Consider the following 11915-nt stretch of genomic DNA (forward strand, 5'->3'; position numbering starts at 1 on the left):
CTACTACTACTACTACTACTACTACTACTACTACTACTACTACTACTACTACTACTACTACTACTACTACTACTACTATGAAAACTACTACTATGAAAACAAAAGAAGCCTAAGCAGCAACGCCGCTACTACCACGACACCGGCAACAAACATTACCAGTAACAATAACAACACCAACAACGATAATTAATCTTTGTTCAAAACAGAAATGTTTAAGTTGAATCAGCGCTGATCTAAAATCGAGAATTGATCAAAGACTGATTAAATACTTTCCTCAAAGGTTGAATCCGCGCTGCTGTGAAATCGAGACTTGATCAGAAGGGACAAGATTAGTAGTTCCCTCGCAGTTTGATACTCGATAAAATCCCTTGCTTGTGGAAATGAACAAAAAGGTGGGGGGAATCAACATGACGAGCGTCAGAGTCAGATAGGAAATAGGGACTTAAGTCTGAGAAAAATGTTAATCCTCTTTGACATCTTACTGCCAGTATCATCACCCCCACCCCCGATTGGTTGGTATTAGAACTCTTGACTCTTCTATCGATGATGGTGACGGCAATGCTCATCGATTGATTTTCCGACTGGGAAGTAGCCTATCAGTTGTTTCATCGTCACTGACGCAATTCATCAACTGAATCTACCAAGATGAGAAGTCAAGAAAATAACCTTTTAGGGGAGATATGGTGGTCAAAAAAGCCAGGGGCAGTTGATTGTGAACAACACAGAACTATTAGCCTAATGAGCCACCTCACAAAAATTCTTTTGAAGATAATTTTACTAAGAATAAGAAATAAAATACGACCTGAAATTGGGGAGATGCAATTTGGTTTTGTTGAGGACAAGGGTACCAGAAATGGAATATTCACATTATCAATGCTGATGGAAAGATGTATTGAAGTAAATAAAGATCTGTATATGTGTTTCATCGACTATTCAAAAGCCTTTGATAAAGTACAACACGAAAAACTATTCAAAATTCTATCATCCTTGGACATTGATGGTAAAGATTTAAGAATATTACGGAATTTGTACTGGGAACAAGAAGCAGCAATGCGTGTTGACAACGAACTAAGCAGTTTTACACCTATTAGAAGAGGAGTTAGGCAGGGGTGTGTTTTGTCTCCAGATTTATTCAACCTCTATAGTGAAATGATATTAAGAGATATCGAACATAAGAATGGGTGTGTATTGGAGGAAAGAATGTAACAAATCTGAGGTATGCAGATGATACGGTTCTACTGGCAGAGTCTGAACATGAACTACAAGAATTACTGGATGTTGTAGTCAGGAGTAGTGAAAATATGGGACTGGAACTGAATATATCTAAAACAGAATGTATGACGGTATCTAAAAATAATAACCCACCAGCCTGTGTAATAACAAGCAGAGGACAAACAATACAACAAGTTGAATGTTTCAAATATTTAGGCTTCAATGTAACATCCAATGGAAAATCAGATTGTGAAATAAAGAAAAGAATAGGTATGGCGAAGAATGCATTCAACCAGCTGCATACAATTATGAAAAACAGGAATATTAGCATGAAAACAAAAATCAAGGTCCTGGATTGCTATGTACTGTCTGTGCTGCTATATGGTTGTGAGAGCTGGACCATAAACAAGACCATGGTTAAAAGACTGGAGGCAGTGGAAATGTGGTTTTACAGAAGAATGATGAGGGTGTCATGGATGGAAAGGAAAAGAAATGAAGAAATTTTAGAAATGGCAAACAGAAAAAGATCACTGATAACAAAAATCATCAAACGCCAAATGGAATTTTTAGGACACATTATCCGCCACCCTGGTTTGGAAATACTCGCCTTGACTGGAAAGATGAATGGAAAAAGAATAAGAGGAAGACAAAGAATAACGTATTTGAAAGGGATAAGAACTTGGACAGATGAAGCTGAGAAAGGTGGCGCTGCTTTAATAGAATTGGCAAGAGATAGATCAGCTTGGCGGAAGATGACCTCCGACGTCTGCTTCAGATATGGAACTACATGAGATGAGATGGTGGTCTATGACTGAGAAACCGTAAATGCTTCGTAAATGCTTCTCATTTCAGTCATATGAAGTGGGTCGGACATAGTTACTGATTCTTTCAGTCTTCACGGGATACAAGGACCAACTAAAGGCATAGTTAAGTATTCCCTATATCATTGCTCATTCATAGATGAGTTCAATCCTAGGCTTTCTCATTCATCGCTGGTTCAATCTCATTCTCAGTGTTCCATCGGCTTGATCCTTGTATCGTAATAAATAACGACCCTCTTACTACACATAATAACACGAAGGCATGCATGCATAAGATCAGGGGTCTTAAATGACCTACTAGGATGCTTAGAACACGAGATAAGCCCCGGTTTATATCCGAGGGAAGAGTTACATACATTGTAACGGTTGTTACCAAGGACACCAAAGTATGCAGTCATCCCTTCTTACTTCGTGAGACTTTTGTAAAGGGCTGGTTGAAAGTCTCCGATCAGTTTACTGCAATCAGCGGTCATCTCCGCAATACAGTGCCAAAGGAAGTTATTTAATTTGCGAAATAAGACCGATAATAATGGGATTCGAACCCGCTCCGCATAGTGGACGATAAAATATTTATATCACTAAGTCACCAAGAAGCAGAAATATAAAAAGACACAATGTTGGTCAACTCATTTTTCTTTCTGACTGCCAGGCCAATTAGATATACAACTTTTTAAAAATCGAAATTTTAATTTTACTCTTTATTTTTCAACACACCTTAGTATTAGTCACCCGTAACGTAACACATTTGTTTGAAAATGCCTTTGCAATGGATCTGTATTAGTAAACCTCCACACCTCAACATTTAGAAACACTAACAAAAAAACATCCACAAAACTCAGCGAACATATTTGGAAATTAAAAGACAACAAACTAGACCACAACATTTCATGGAAAATTTTATCTAAAGCAACAGGATACACACCAACATCAAAACAATGTAGCTTATGCCTGGAAGAGAAATATACTATAATCAAACACCCTCATGAAGCCACACTCAACACGAAAAGTGAGATGTACGGAACGTGTCCACATCGGCGGAAATTCTTGTTAATTGACTTTAAACCGGAACCACTTCAAGAAACAACAACAGTCAACAAAACAACTCAGTCCTGACGATGGCAAATTAAGCCTGAAACATTAATTTAGACTGTCTCAAACATTGTGGTAAATATTTTAAAAAAATAATATATATATATATATATATATATAATATATATATATATATATATATATATATATATATATATATATATATATATATATATATATATATATATATATATATATATATATATATATATATATAGAGAGAGAGAGAGAGAGAGAGAGAGAGAGAGAGAGAGAGAGAGAGAAAGCTATGACGTAAATATCATCTTTGCAGCTAGCACCTACAATGATCGCCAAAGGCGTTGCAAGTGACATTCAATATGGCTAATTAATACTCTGTCATTGAAAAAAACTATTTTTCTAAATATATTTTGTCCTATAAACTTATACTCGTTATCGATTGATTATTATGACCTTAACTTGTATTATGACCTTAAGAGGACTCGGGTAAGACTTTTTTTTGGACAGATTTGGGCCATCTTAATCAATCGATATATTATGAATTTTAAATTTCTGTTCGAAAATTGTTTAAAGTGTTTTGTTAGATTACGGCAGTTACAACAGTAATAATAAATAAGACACACAAAATAATTACGGTACGTCAGACTTGTTGCAAATTACTTTTTTTTCTGTTCATCGCCTCTCTCTCTCTCTCTCTCTCTCTCTCTCTCTCTCTCCACCCCCATCCCCCCCCCCCTTTCCTGGCCCCTTTTTTTCATTCATCCATTCATCTAATCTATCTATGTGACTATATTAGATATATATGTCTGTCCGTCCGTCCGTCCATCCATCCACCACCCACCGATCTATCCATCCATCTATATATCTATCTATCTAACTGTCCATCTATTTATCTATTTTAAAAGGAAAAAAGTCAACACCGGCTAAAAATACTGCAAAAGATTTGCAAACGCAAAATATGTAAAAAGTATGCAGAGGGGCATGCATCCAAGCCATACAGGTGACACAGATATGTATAACCTCGCGGGTTTTTTTCATCCAGTCACCCATTAGTTAAACAATGAAATGGAAAACTACGGTGTAAATTTTTTTAAAAAAGGCAAGTTAAAAATGGCATTGTGCAAGTCGCAAAAGTTGTAATTTATCTATAGTGTTAGGGAGAAACAATGGTATGAACGTTTCGAATTTTCCCTTTTCTATGAATTCAACTTTAATCTGAGAGTAACTGTTTGTTCATACAACAAAATTTGTCATTAACCGTTAATACAAGTCCTCCATAGTCGTTAGGCCGATGGAGCCGGAGTGTATCCCGGTTTCTATATCGTGAAACAGACAATATCAAATGCTTGCAACCCTTTGGATAGGGCGCTAGTCAATCGCAAAAGTACTTTTCGCCAGATGTAACAGATCCAGCTACCCTATCATTGCTGGATGGACAGAAGGGTCTGGAAAAAAATATCGACTTCACATGGGATCGATCTCCGTTCTATTTGCACGTGAAGCGAGTGCCCTATCAACTGAGCTATCGGTATCCCCATTAGCAGTTAAATTCAATTTTATTATCAATTTCTAATCGTTGAAAATTAGATTCCCAGGCACAAAGCTGTAACGATTGTTATAGTCCACGCTCACTGTTAAAAAAAATGGACAAACCAGCCTAGACCATATCTTAAGGCTTACATTTACGATACAATGTTGATACAATTGTGTAAACACATGCGGTCCTCAAATCATACTGTGGTCGGCATAATAATGTCAAGAAATCACCAACAATAAGTACCTACACACACTGCAAAAGGAGGTAGTATTTGAAAATATTCGATTACTTCTGATATCGATTAGCCATGATGGGTGACCGTCAAAACATTAGTGAAGGTTAAGTTTCACGTGTTATATTTCATTGCTACATGGAATTAGCAGGACGAAATAGTTTGGATTAAAACAAAGAAGAACCGAAAGGAGACCTTAACAGTTGACCTCTTAAAATCACTGTCTGATACATGAGAAACAAAAGGCATCGTGATAGCATCATGACTGCATATCTGTCCGTTTAGCTGTCGATACATAGTGAAGACAGGACAATTTTTAAAAGTATTGTTGGTTTTGTTTTTTTCTTTATCCATCCTGTCTCGCACTTTCTCAAAATACAACTTCTCAGACACTAATTCGACTGTGACCGTTTTTATTATCATTTTTTATTATTATTGGTGGGTGGGTTGGGGGGGGGGGGGGGCTGGGTGTTTGAAAAGATCTATGATTTTAACGTCACGATCTTCTCAGAAAAAAAAAAAGAATGAAATATTACTAATAAACTGTAAATATTTCAGTTATGCAGACAAGATTGTAAAGGAATTATGTCGTGTGATAATGTGGTATAGCCCTACATTATGATTGCGTATGTGGCAATCGGGGCGTGACCAAAGTGATTTATTACAAACGTAAAATTATGTTGTCTGTTGTCATTGTTGTTATGGGGAATATATTATTGAATGGGGTAGTACCTACTGGAGAAGAATGGGAAGGAATAACGGGATTCGAACGTGTGCTCCGCGCGGTGGCACGTGTCCAAGGAAAAAACTGCAGCATGCAATCAACTTGACCACTATATGAACGCAAACCACAGTGTTTTACGTTAGAAGAAGAGATGTTTTTGTGTAGTGTATTTTTTATTTATTCATTCTATTTTTTTTTGTATGTGGTTTTGTTTTTAGTTCATTTTTTTAATTTTCTTCTTTAATAAAAATGCAATGACAAAGTATAAGCCCGAAACGACCTGCCTTATCAAACTAAAATATAAGATCACGTATGGCGTGACAATATTAGGCTAATAAAAGTTGGGATTTACTTACCACGTGAATCATTCAAGGAACGTTCCAAGCATGCCTTAACCCCCCCCCCCCCCTCTCTCTCTCTCTCTCTCTCTCTCTCTCTCTCTCTCTCTCTCTCTCTCTCTCCCTCTCTTTCCCAAAAGCCACCTGCTTTTTAAGCGATTAAATGTACATGCCTCAACATCACGTAGAGGACAAAATTACCATTTCAACTCCATAAAAACAGAGGGTAAAAAAAAACAACCCAAAAAACAAAACCTGTCCCTTTTGTTCGTGACCGTGAGATTTTACAATAAAGAGAGTGGCTTATCTGAAGAAAAATGTCAGGAGAGTAAACACTATCGCTTGCTTTTTTTTTTTTTTTTTAACTATCCAAGTATATATAATTACAGAGTGTCGAATTATTCACTCTTTTTTAGGGTAGTTATTCACTCGACTTTGGACCCTTGGGCTCCTTACATGTCTCATCCACATTAGTGTTATATTCTTAACGTTCAGTGTCACTGTCCTCACAAATTTCCTTTTGAAGAAACACTTGGACTACGTCCTAATATATTACATAATAATATATAATAGAAATAATCTCTCTCTCTCTCTCTCTCTCTCTCTCTCTCTCTCTCTCTCTCTCTCTCTCTCTCTCTCTCTCTCTCTCTCTCTCTCTCTCTCTCTCTCTCTTTTCCCTACTCCATATCCTCTATTATCCTTAAACTACATTAACCATAACAATGCATTTGGCCAAAATGGCACCTCTTCTCTATTCTTTTAACGCGGAAGGATCCTAAATATATATATATATATATATATATATATATAATATATATATATATATATATATATATATATATATATATATATAATATATATATATATATATATATATTCAAGCTAGACAATTAAAAGTAACAATAGACAATAGAGAGGGATCAAGAGCAAAGGGATGCAGTATAGTCATCATAAAAAATAAGCACATTAAAGAGAATGAGTCGACCTCATCAATGGCTATACTATTAAATTAGAAACGCCTAAAAATTCAATGGCCCCTCCACCCTTCTATGTATTCGTGTAACGGGAAACAGGACAAGTTGGGTTTTGCATGGTGTCCCAGGTCTATTAAGGGGTTAAGCACGACCCTTTGTCACGCCTGGCTGCCCACAAACGCTTTGCAAGATTTATTATTATACATCGTCAATTTAGAAACCTGTAGAGGGGGTAACCTAAACCGGATCTGATTAATTCTATCTATCTATGATGTTACAAGGCCTATAACATCTTTTGGTAAAGAAAGACAAAAGCCATGTAAATGACTCAATGAATAACCCGACGCTTAAGAAAAACATCTTAATGGAAAACTTATTAAAAACTTGTAAATTAAAAGAAATCATATTCTTTTAAAAAATCGGTTTTCTCTTTAAAGTTAACAAGTTGGTAGCATATATTATGGGAGAAGACAATATTTTGATTTATATATGAAACCCTACAATATCACAAATATCTACAATAACCCAAAGAAATATTTCTCTCAACCAGTTTTTCGATCTCAAAACAACGTGGAATGGCCACATCCATAATCCCTGACAAATATATAATTGTCCGATACCCCTTAAAAATTCCTTAAAGGACTATATTTACACACATGTAAATCAGCACAGCTCATAAATAACAGGCACAGAGCAGAGGCCTGAGTAAACTTGTAAATTCCAGAGCAAATGCAAAATAAATTTCATGTCAATTATCCTGAAAGTAATTTCATCGTCATCCCTCTACCTCCAACACCTTACCCATTATCATTTATGCTTTTAAAAATAATAATTTTATAAAATATTAAAAACTTATTTTTTAAAAAAAGGAAAGAAAGAAAGAAAGGAGTATATTGTAAAGATCACATGCCAGCATAACTCGTTGGGGACTTGTGTAATGAATAAAGTAAACAAGTTTTAGAAGAGGGAGACAGACAGACAGACAGACACACACACACACACACACACACACACAGAGAGAGAGAGAGAGAGAGAGAGAGAGAGAGAGAGAGAGAGAGAGAGAGAGAGAGAGAGAGAGAGAGAGAATAAGATGTACATAATTGTTATTCTTTTTTTTTTTCCTGATGAGGTATAAAATAGTGTAAACATACCTAGATAAACCAAATTCAGTTGCAGCGTCTTCCAGATCACATTATAATCCTTTAAAGAATCTCGAGACGATTATATTACTTTTCCTCTCTAAAACTGTTCAAGAAATGGCTATTAATTGAGCATTGTCTTATCTTCTATCTAAAATGAATCGTTTCGTTCCCTAATAACAAGACACAGTATTAGAAATAACATTGACAGCCATTTTCAATGCCTAGGATTAAATGTTCTTTCCAATGCTACATGGAAATAATACTCAATCTTACTGTATCAGTTAGTTAAATGAAGGATAAGAAATATTATTTTTTATGGACTGAACACAGGAGTGGGGAGAATACAAGATAATAGCTTAGTGGGTAAGGCTTTTCATTGTTTATGGAGTAACTTTTATTCGCATCCATAGTTTCTGACTACTTTATAGTTGTATGTTACCCCAAGGACTGTATTTACATACATTACATCATTACATGTAAATCAGCACAGGGCATTAACAGGAGGCAAAAAAGAGTGTGCTCTAATTGTTAACACGCACCCATGCTTTCCTTCAACGATTATTAAACACTGTGAGTTACTGATTAGAATACAATAATTTTCTTAACACCACTTAAAGGCCAATTAAGATTCATATTCTGATAAGACTAGAGTTGAGGACTGCAATCATAAGGGACAAACACTGCTTGACTTTTTCGAAACAAATAAAAAGGACTATTCACATATTTTTCAGCTTAACAGACACAGTCAAGAGAAATGCTGACATAAATGGCAGGGGATAAAGGATAGGTTGAAGACAGTCACCTAATTTGTGATATGCTAATAATATACTGCATTGACATCTACTGATAACACCAATAATATGAGGCAGATTATTCACAGTGTCTAATGCGAACAATACCAAAGTCATACTCAAGAGATAACCGTAAAAGAGTTAAAATGATAAAAGTCCCTAGAAATTCTGGCTCATTAAAATCACATGACAGAAGCTGCACACAAGACACATAAATCAATATAGGTATGAAAAGAATATAATGGTCTTATTTAATAATGTATGGATATAGTATATGTCAAAGTTGAATTTGTCACGCATAATGGCGTACAGCTATGGAGCACGGTTGTGAAATACGTGAGATGAGTGAGTACAGAATTGAGGCAGTACAGTTCTATAGGAAACTGGATTGGCAGAGGAACTTATGAAAGTAAACGTGACCGATTGAGGTCTAGTCGTAAACTGCTATCTCAAATTTTGATAATAAATCACTAATGGATTATGTTACATAAATATATATATATATATATATATATATATATATATATATATATATATATATATATATATATATATATAGATATATAGATGGATTTGTAGATATATACATTGAAAGGTGATTCCCCCCCCCCCCCCCCCCATCCCTCCCCCCCTTTCCCCATGCTTAATCAGGTAGAATTTCATGTCCATTAAACAGGGTCCACAACAAGTCAGTGATAATACAATGACAAAAAGAATGGAATTCAAGCTATTTTTCTTTTCAGAATAAAACTAATTCATAGCACTTGTTCACCTCAATACCAGATGCAGAGGAGGGTATAAAATGGTTTAAGGAAGATTCTATCACATATTTCAAAACCAGATTTGATCGGTTAATGTTACGATTAAATACATTTCAACAAGTATATATATAACAAATAACAAACTCCTTGGGATTGTGAATAATTGTTCGCTATAACTATATAGATAGTTCGCATGGAGCAGATACGAAGAACACTAAGAGGGGAAAAAAATTATGTCCGAAACAGTTTGTTTCAGAAAAGGTTTGTAAAATGCTTTAGTATTATAGCAGTTGGAGTAAAATGGTTAAGAGGACCAAATATACAACTGTCATTTTGGTCAGCCACAGTCATAGTACTGTTACATACAAGTCGTTCCTTCTATACACCATTAGTGTAAAATTGCGAAATTAATGAGTTATTTTAGTATTTCACACGAAAATGAATATATAGAAATATATAAACTGGGGCCATAATTCAGGTGTAATCTTCCCCATTTATAATTACAACCTAATTATAAGAAATCTTTCATGCAGATGCCATACTTTTCTCGTTCTTTGAAATTTAAAGGTAAGTTTCATCTTTGTCATCATAGCAAACATGCCCTGAATGTGCTAAGTGGTTTGTTTTTTTAAAAATCAATAAGACTTCATAAAAATTCATTCATAATGTGAGGTTTATCGTTTAGTCATTAAAAAAATAAATAAAAAAGAGACAACAAATTATATCAAAAGCTGCAGTTTGAGCTTGACGATAATATTGGTATTACTGTATCTCTTGGCTCAACTATAGATAAAATACTTTATGAAGAAAATTCTAAATGCGTCCGTTACTTACACCTACATTACAAACAGATGGCTAAAAGCGCACTACAGTCCCTAACAAAAAAATAATACCCTAAGCCTAATTAATTGTAGACGCAGAATTTATCTGGAATTAATTACCAGTTACCAGTCCAACGAAAATCTATAAACCGTATATTACCCATTTATTTTTATGAACAAAAAGAAAGATGATACGGATGACGATACTTATGTGCGAGTCCTTTTTATATTTATGGTGTGCTTTTATTTGTTCTGTTGATATGTTTTAAAATTAAAGGTACTTTTTTACCATGAAATAACACATCTCACAACGGGAGGCCTTAACCTTAACGTTAACTTTAACACAACTACGGTCATCTCGTCTTCTACCATTCTACCTGATGCAAACATTAGACCATATAATTGAAAGAGAAATATCAAATTTTATCTTTTAAAGAGCGAACAGGTGAAACTTCTAACAACTCAATCTAAGATAGAGAGGTAACGGATAACGGCAAAGTCCTGCTTCGTAGGTTAGGAAGGACTGTTGTAATGATAATTAATCGGAGGTTTAGAATCAACAACAGAATAAAACCTTACGTCCTTAAAAGAATGATTCGATGTAACACAGACCAGTCATCCCTTCAGAATTAAGCGTCAAGAAGGCAATGAACAGTGAACAGCAGACGAGACAAAAATTATCCTTGTTGGTCTCTCTCTCTCTTCTCTTGTTGATAGTTGATAGTTTGAGCGAATCACAACACAGTTATTTCCCCTCCCTGATAGCGGTAACCTCCGACCTCTAAACCTTATCATTCTCCAGGTGAAAAAGATACGTAGCCTGTGGGCGTGGCACATACCTAATGTGTAAGGAAGTTACCTCAGACGAAAATCATGAAATGATCTCGGTTGAGTGAATATCATTTACAATCAAGTACAAATTTTATGGATAGATACCCTTTGCCTTTAAATGTGTCATTTTCGGCAATATAAAGAACACTATGGTACATTTTGGTAAGAGGAACCATCTTTAGAATGAAATAAAAATCTTACAAGGACATAAACCGATGTTTGGTAGCTAGTCTACTATTTGCAAATTTATGGTCCGATTTCAATCAGCCATACTCTACTGTACTCCAGCCCACCTTCTATAGAGCAGTAAAGTTAGGTGCCCCAAACGTAAACAATAACAAGTTGCTAGTTATTTCCGTTAGGGACCGGAATAATTTACGCACAATATAGGTCTCCCAATTTTGTAGTTTGAGTTGTAGGCAATACACTTTCAGTATTGAAAATATGTTTACATAAAATCTAACAGTTGCAGAAATAATAATATAAGGCTAAATTATTATGAAAATCAGGCTCCGAATAATTCTCGTTTTGTTCACACCAGCGCAATAATTTGCTCTGGTCTAAAAATAGATAGACTGTAACTTTTGATAAATTTTAGAAAATTTTACCTTTTGTTCCATAAAATATCCATATCTAGACATTATTTGATGCATGATCGAGTAT

At 35.1% G+C, this 11915-nt stretch overlaps 1 protein-coding gene across 16 annotated transcripts in view; it reads right to left on the minus strand.

The window, feature by feature from the left end:
- LOC144964790 (uncharacterized) overlaps positions 1 to 11915 on the minus strand; it is a 152903-nt gene that overhangs the window by 87613 nt on the left and 53375 nt on the right. The window contains exons 1-2 of one of the 16 annotated variants that reach the window (XM_078899413.1): positions 11001 to 11157; positions 8058 to 8218 (exon numbers count right to left, since the gene is read on the minus strand). The exons of 11 other annotated variants lie outside the window; for them this stretch is intronic. The gene's annotated coding sequence lies outside the window, so the exon portion shown is untranslated. Of the gene's footprint in view, positions 1 to 8057; positions 8321 to 11000; positions 11160 to 11915 lie in introns of those variants that run through there. 4 more of the 16 variants (XM_078899414.1, XM_078899416.1, XM_078899412.1 and 1 more) reach the window with 4 other exon arrangements.

The sequence above is a fragment of the Berghia stephanieae genome, chromosome 2 (genome assembly GCF_034508935.2).
Source record: "Berghia stephanieae isolate SIO BIC M18660-M18661 chromosome 2, UCSD_Bste_1.3, whole genome shotgun sequence".
Classification (NCBI taxonomy): Eukaryota; Metazoa; Mollusca; class Gastropoda; order Nudibranchia; family Aeolidiidae; genus Berghia; species Berghia stephanieae.